General features: G+C 39.0%; 1 long non-coding RNA gene across 1 annotated transcript; it reads left to right on the forward strand.

Annotated features, from left to right (window-relative positions):
• Nucleotides 1–4,276: 4,276 nt before the first annotated feature.
• LOC129370409 (uncharacterized) lies at nucleotides 4,277–5,651 on the forward strand. The gene is made up of 3 exons (XR_008607054.1): nucleotides 4,277–4,738; nucleotides 5,204–5,463; nucleotides 5,564–5,651. It is a non-coding gene; the product is annotated as an uncharacterized LOC129370409 (long non-coding RNA).
• The last annotated feature ends 2,038 nt before the right edge of the window (nucleotides 5,652–7,689 follow it).

The raw sequence follows: 7,689 nt of genomic DNA on the forward strand, positions 1-7,689 counted from the left end.
TTAAGCACAAAAATAGAAAAAAAAAAAAGAAAATTTTTTTGTGACCCTCGAGGCTCACAGTCCAGTGTGAAGGTTCCTGTTTGTTATTGCTTAATAAAAACAAACACAAAACATCTTTGAACATTTGTTCATTTGATATTAGAAGTATATCACAGTTTCCAATGCTGTCCTAGCTATCCTAGCTTGAAATGACTCAAAAACATGATTTTTTTTCTCTTATTCCATTAAATATCCATTCCACTGTTTTTTTTGGCAGAAGAATGAATTGCTGTTTGTCCCTGGCTTTGCGCACTCCCTATCAATAAAGCCGGGCTGATTTCCACTGGTTGAGGTCAGCGTCAGTACTGATGTAGAGGTCCTTGACTCTATCTGATAAATGTCATGAGCTGTTTGCATTGATCTGCTTGTCACGCAACCTGCAGAAAAAGAGTCATTATCTTGTCTGTTTCTGTACAATTATTGTATGTTTGAACTGCAGTTGAATATTGAAATTTCTCTTGAAGCTCTGTCAGTGGGTATTCATGTTGGAATCTCTGAGGCTATAAGATTTTTGATTTTATTACGCTTCAAAAAGGTTTTGTGATGCTCTTACAGATTAACAAAAATACTGCACTATTTTATTTTCAAATTCATAAAGGCTTTAAAATGTATAGCTGCTCTCACTTTATACATATTATTTGTCGTGGTCTTGTGCTCCAGCCGCAGCTAGAGAGGAAATGTACCAGGACTCACTTTTGTGGACATTCATTACTGAATGCTGTATAACAAGTCAAATACCAGTGTGTGAGCACAATAGCTGCACACACTTTTTTGTGTGTGTGCTCGTCTGGCACAGAGGAGAGAAGTAAAACCTGAACTGAGGTGAGTTTTACACAAATCTTTAGCGTCAGGCGTTCACATGAAAACAAAGGCACATGCTTAACCTCTGTTCCAAGCATTGCTCTTACTGATGCTCATTTGTGCCTATCGGATGACACACACACACACACGCACACACACACCTGCACACGCATACACGCACGCACACACCTAAAACACATGCACAGCATGTAAAGCTGCAAATGGTTCAATAAAGTTATGTGCAGCCTTTCCCAACCACAGGCTAAGTCTCACTTTGGTCTCATGTCCACAGCACACCGCTCCTCATTGCTGTCAGTTAACCCCATAATTGACCCACAACTCAGCCAAAGATCTTTAGGGAGCAAAAGGAAGCGAAACAGAAATGGAGATTTTCAAAGATAAGAAGGAAGAGTGGGAAACAGTGACATGCATCGCTCGGAAATTAACGATGAAATTGCTAAAATACAGGTCTGTTTATTTTTATTGCTTTGAACTTTTACTTCTTATTCCATACACCAATCAATCTTTTACCTATCCTGCTGTGTCAAACGTTCTGCATTGTACATATATCTTAATTATTCCACATGCAGTTCTTTGATAGGGGATGATTCATCTACAATAACCATACAGCATCACCCCATGACCTCTCCCATCCCCCCACACTTTATTTTGCAGACTGGGAGGTTTGGACGTTGGGAGCATCAGAGAGGTTTTGCATACAGCTGTATTCAAACACGGGGTGGCCACACCGACAGCTGATAGAGATTTGAAAATATATTTTAAAATTGAAATTTTTTAATGCAATTAAAAAAAAAATTATTAGTGCAAGAAATTGTTTAATAGACACATCTCATTAATAGACACAGTCAAACAAACAGTGATGGTTTCTTGAACAAATGCTGCCATAGATGATCCACCCGCCTCCTCTCCACTCTCCTCTGACCTCATTGAAGGGTGTTATGAAAAACAGAGTTGCTATGTAAAGAATCTGTAGTGAGTATAAAAACTATTGGTCTACATTGGAGCTGTCCACATATGTTTTTCTTTTTTCTTTTTAGCTGACAATGTCAGCATTTTCAATATTCTTTCTCATTCTTCCCAAGTAGAATGAGAATTTCATGAATCCTAACCTAAACTAGGTCACGTTGGACTTAAATTATGTAATATTTTGAACAAGAGATGATCAGAAACATTCTTGATTTCGTGAAATTAGACAAAACGAGTTATGAATTGAATTTAGAACCAAATAGGCATTTCAAATCAAATACCAACTTCAGTAACAATAACCTGGACATATTCATTTCTCATAATAATAATAATAATAAGAATAAGAATAAGAATAAGAATAATAATCATCATCATCATAATCATAATAATCATAATAATAACAAAAAAAAAAAACAGACAAAAAATGGTTTAGCTTGTGACAGACACACCTTTTTGTTTTTTTTAAACTTTTTAATATATTGCACATGGCAGAATGCCACCTGGGTGTTGAACCATATTTCTAATATAAAGAACCGCCGCTGCCAGAGTTAGTCAAGAAGCTGTTTTTATCTATAGCCCTATGGCACATTGATGTCTTCGTTTGTATAACGTACAGACAAAAGCTGAGGCCAACCTATCAAAAACAGATGACAAAAGTCAGAAAGACTTCATAAAAGACAAATATTAAACTGTTTATAGAAATAATTTTCAAGTTGCAAGTCCAGATGTAGTTCATTTATATACTCTCCCTTATTATACAATGTTATGTGAAAAAATTATGTGGTGAAAATGTTTGCATAAAGTGCGATATGTTAGGTATTCAAGCTTATACAGTAATTGTTTTCAGTGAATTTCTACCATGAGTCTTTTTTGAATGCACACAATAGCAAATGGACTTAAAGTGCTTTACTCTAGCGTCACATTCACCCAATCGCACTCACCAACATGAGTGTGTACATATTTAGCATGTGCATGTTAAATATGCATGCATTCAATGCACTCGACTCAGAATAATCTTATATTATTCTTATTATAACTTAGCAGTGTGAACATTTGAGATTTTGAACTAAAAATGACCAAATGTGTTCAAGATTCATTAAAGCAGTGAAACAGCTCCTTAATTCAATGCCAAATTTGAAACTCCAGACAGATACAACCTTTAGCATATATATTTTAGTATTTTCTCTGTACATTTTTTTTTTTTTGTTGAAGCCACATGCAAACTAGAAAAACAAGCAGGGCACAACTGAGTGACAATTTTGGGTTTTCTCAAAATGTTTGAACTTACTAAAGCCATGCCACCCTGGGGTGTGAGCCAATTTAGCCACATCAAAACTACTACGAGCCAGTCAAATGTGACCCAAATCAGACCAAATGATAAAGCTGTAGACTGTTGTTGCAGTCGTGGGGTTATAGTTCAGCCGTTCTTTCTGGTCCTTGTTGATGCAAAGCTGTAGAGGAAAGTGTGTTTCACTGCAGCAGTGTGGAGTATCTGGGAGAGAGAACAGTTTCGTCCCCCATAAGAAGATTAGAGATGATTGGTTTTATTGACCGGCCTACACCTCGGTTATCAGGGCGACTCTCAGAGCATGGAGTCGCGCTTTTGTCTGGCCCTCATTGTTCTTCCCAACCCGAGACCCTGCGCTGATATGAATTTGATATGACAGTAAAGTGCCAATTATGTACATATGTGCGAGGTCTCACACCCTACCCCACCCGTCGCTCCCTTTACTGCTCTGAAAAGCCTGAGATGTGAGGAAGAGAGGGCAAGAAAGAGATAAGGTGAGTAGAAATAATGCCAAGAGGTTTGGCAAACTGGTCTTAGGTGTAAATTGCAGCAAGAATCTTGTATTATTCTTACATTTATTGCAGAATAACTGTAAAGTGGTCATGTCTGTTTTTGCTTTTTCCTACTAGATCTCCTTTCCCATCTTACCTATATGAACTCAAAGTTTCTGAAATTAACACGTTATAATCATAGAGTTATTTCATGTCCAGTTGATTGAATGAGTGGTTTTCTTTAGGTGACAGTTGTAAATATAATCAGCCATCACAGCTGTTTTTATGTATTTAAATAAATTTGACTTATTGCATTTATGCCAATTTGCATGTGACTGACTGCAAAATTTGCTATATTTCTGTTTGTGTTTATAAATGCGTGTGTGTGCACTTGAAGTAACCTGATATCAAAAGTTGGAAAAGATGTGCAAGTCTGTCTCTAATTTCCTTTTATTACTCTCTTCCTATTTTCTCCCCTCTTTTATGCACTCAACTCGGAGAAAAGGTGTTAAATCATCTAAATCATTCCCGGGCTATTATATCCAATTAATGCCTCCTCATGGTGTTTTATTGTGTTATAAACTGCTATTGCTTGTGGTTCAGTAGACAAACACAATGTGTGTCTGTGCCGCCTGCCACCGGGGGCTTGCTGTAGCTGTGCTGGGGAGGGACGGCAGAGGCGAGAGGCAGGGAACGCGGTGTTGGAGGTGGTGGGGGAGGACTTGGCCACTGCCCATGGGGGCCCTGGCCACTCTAAATCAGTTAGTTTTGGAGGAGATCCTGGTCGGCTTTTTAAGAGGGTCCATTATAGGCTTGTTAATGCCTCAGCCGAGGGGGAAACACTGTTAACTGCACTCAATTCTCTGCGCACTCTATCTTGGTCTCACTCTCCCTAACACAAACAAATACACCTGCAAAAAATTCCCATTTTCTTCCCCTTCCTGTTTTCCCTATCATTATGTGCAGTTTTCTTCAGATTCTGTGTCTTCTGGCCTTGTGTTCTCGCTCCATGCACCCGGCTTTACCCCAAGTCTCCTGATCATGAATTTCACGGTTCTGGCCTTCACTGAGAGCATCACAAAATCAGAAAGTCTTCCCATTTTCCGCCGTGGCCTGTGTTCTCTGAAGTCCAGTGAGTTTTTTATTTTTTTTTTTTGAGAAGGTATGACCATATGTAACTGTATATGTCTGTGCATGATGTAAAATGTATTTAGCTGATTGAGGGCTTCTTTGAACAGGATTTTGAATGCCTTGGGGGGATTGTGGACTGTGGTATTTCATATGTAGGACAGTGTGCAAGGGGGTCTTTAGAGAGAGGGTGTGTGTGAAATTTTAATTCACACTATAAGTGCGAAGCGACTTCGTTCATTTATCACTGCGAGCAGATAGCAAGAGAGTGAGCTTAACTCCCAATAGGTCTGCTATCACATCGAGCTCTGGAGGATAACAATAAATCTAAAAAAAAAATAACTCCAAAGTTCATCAAGGAACTGTGATTTTATTGTTGTTTGTGCCATTTTTTTCCTTTGTTGTATTTTGAGTTCTTCTCGCATAAAGAAGAACTAAACATATCACGCTTGCTCTTGCTTCTGCTCAGCTCTGTTTGCGGCACAAACTCCAACCTTCAGCATCGCTACACCTGAGGTGCAAGCTAATGTCCTTCATCGCCGCATTCTGAACTGTCGTCAAGGAAAGGTGCCTTTCGGTCGCCCTGGAAACCATGCCTCCCAGCATTCTTTGTGTGAGTGACAAGAAGACGGTGTGACGGTGTGACGGTGTGACGTCTTTGTCTGAACGGGTATCTCAGGAGCTGGACGGATATGAAATCGCCTTTTCATCATGTACCGACCGAAAAAAGTTATTATTATTAATTTACATTTACATTCAGTTTTACTTATAATGAAATACACTTACATTCCCCATTATGATTTTCACTAAATTACTTTTCTGTTTTTAGAAGGATCCACGACTGGCTATACCATGACTAGTGCAGCCTGCATGTGTCCCAGGCAGACAAACCCCCCCTTTGGATGAATAAAAGACAGAAGCTGGTTCAGAATCATCTTCTGTTTATGTGTTGCTTAGTAGTGATAAGGCCACTTTTACAGTTTTCACTCTGCTGTAAATATGTGCCAGAATGGATCTACACACACACACACACGCACACATCCTTCCAGACTGTCTCTTACATTTCAGATCTTTCCTGGGCGGATGCACGTGTCAGGGTATTTGCTCGGGCTTCAATCTCAGCCACCTGATAAACGGCGAAACCAATAACTGATAAAAGTATCAGACAAGACGCAGAGCTGTCCGCTGAGCACCTGGAAATGGACCTTTTCCTGAACACTGACCAGATAAGCAAAATCTGAAATAACTGACTCCAGGGACACCTGCCAGGTCTTACTGATAGGTGATATAACTCTCATTGGAGTCTTTCGGCTTATGTGGAGTCCAGTGAATTCTTGTTTTTGTTTTTTTCCTTTTTTTTTTCTTGTAATAGAATTTCTGAAAGCAATCAATATGATGCACCTCTCATGAAATACACTGTAGCAGCAGCAATGGCAGCATGATGCAAGCTGCATGTTTTTCTTAGTTTCACATATATTTCATGCATACATATCTCACTTTGAAGATATTTAAAGTATTGATGCCTCTTAAACCCTTTTAGAATTGCAATGCATCAGAAAAGTATTCGCAGCATTTCACTTTTCCCATTTTAGTGAGGTAAACGCCTTGTTTAAACCTGTATTAAATTAATTTTTATTAAAATTCTACACACAAATACCCCATTACGACAAAAGTTTTTGAGTGTTTAGCCAGTTTAGTAAAAATAGAAAATCAAGAAATCACATTTATATAAGCGTTCATAGCCTTTGCTTGAACAGTTTCCATCAATCATATTTAAGAAGCGTCTGCAACTTAAATGGAATCCAGCTGTGGTAAACTGAGTGAATTGAAATCGATTTGGAAAGTCTGTTTAAGGTCTCACATTTGACGGTGCAAGTCAGAGCGCAAAAATGTTAGAGACAGGATTAATTCCTTGAGGTACAAATCTGGGGAAAGCTACAAAAAACTTTAGGTGCCTTGAGGGTCCCAATGAGCTCAGTGGCCTCCAACATACATAAATCAAAGGAGTTTGGAACAGAGATTCTTCCTAGTCAGAACTTGATGTTCAACCTTTCAGACCTCCACCATTCCTCTGTGAGAGACAAGAATCTCCCAGAAGGGCAACCACCAATCAGGCCTGGATGGTAGAGTGGCCAGATGAAAGCCACACCTTAGTAAAAGGTACGTGACAGCCCATCTGAAGTTTAGCTAAAGGTACCTGAAGGACAATCTAAATTTTTTGGTCTTGTTAGACAAAGGTCACCGCCAGGCCAAGACCATCCTTACAGTGAAGCAAGGTATTGGGAACATCATGCTATGGGGATGATTTTCAGCAGCAGGACATGGCAGACCGGTAGAGGGAAAGATGAATGCAGGAGTGTGGAAAAACATCCTGGATAAAAACCAAAGCATTTTTGACCTCAGCACATAGCCAAGATCTCAAAGGAGTGGCTTCAGAACGACCAAGCTAAAGTCCAGACTTGAATCTGAACATCTCTGGGTAGATCTGAAAATAGCTGCACAGATGCCTCCCCTCCAACCAGATGGATGAAGTACTGCAAAGAACAATGTGTCAAACTGGCTACAGATAGGTGAGCTAAGCTGGTGGCATCGTGTTTAAAAATACTTGAAGCTAGAATTGCTGCCAAGGGTGCATCAACAAAGTGTTAAGCAATAGCTGTGAATACTCAAGTAAATGTGATTTCTTGGTTTTCTGTTTTATTCTCAAATATAATAATATAATTTGAATTAAAGCTGAAACATAAAATGGGGATTTCTGCAAACACTGTAGTCACAATATAGCAGACTTCATTGTATTTTATTGGGATTTTGTGTTAATGGACATAATGGGAAAGAAAATGATACATAATTTTCAATATTTTTACAACAAATACATTTCTATCCAGGCTCCGTTGAGTCAATGCATTGTATTGGTGAAATTATAGCTGCAAACCTTTAAGGGTGTGTCTCTTTGCT

The sequence above is a fragment of the Poeciliopsis prolifica genome, unplaced genomic scaffold, assembly GCF_027474105.1.
Source record: "Poeciliopsis prolifica strain line A6 unplaced genomic scaffold, Auburn_PproV2 SCAFFOLD023, whole genome shotgun sequence".
NCBI classification, from domain to species: domain Eukaryota; kingdom Metazoa; phylum Chordata; class Actinopteri; order Cyprinodontiformes; family Poeciliidae; genus Poeciliopsis; species Poeciliopsis prolifica.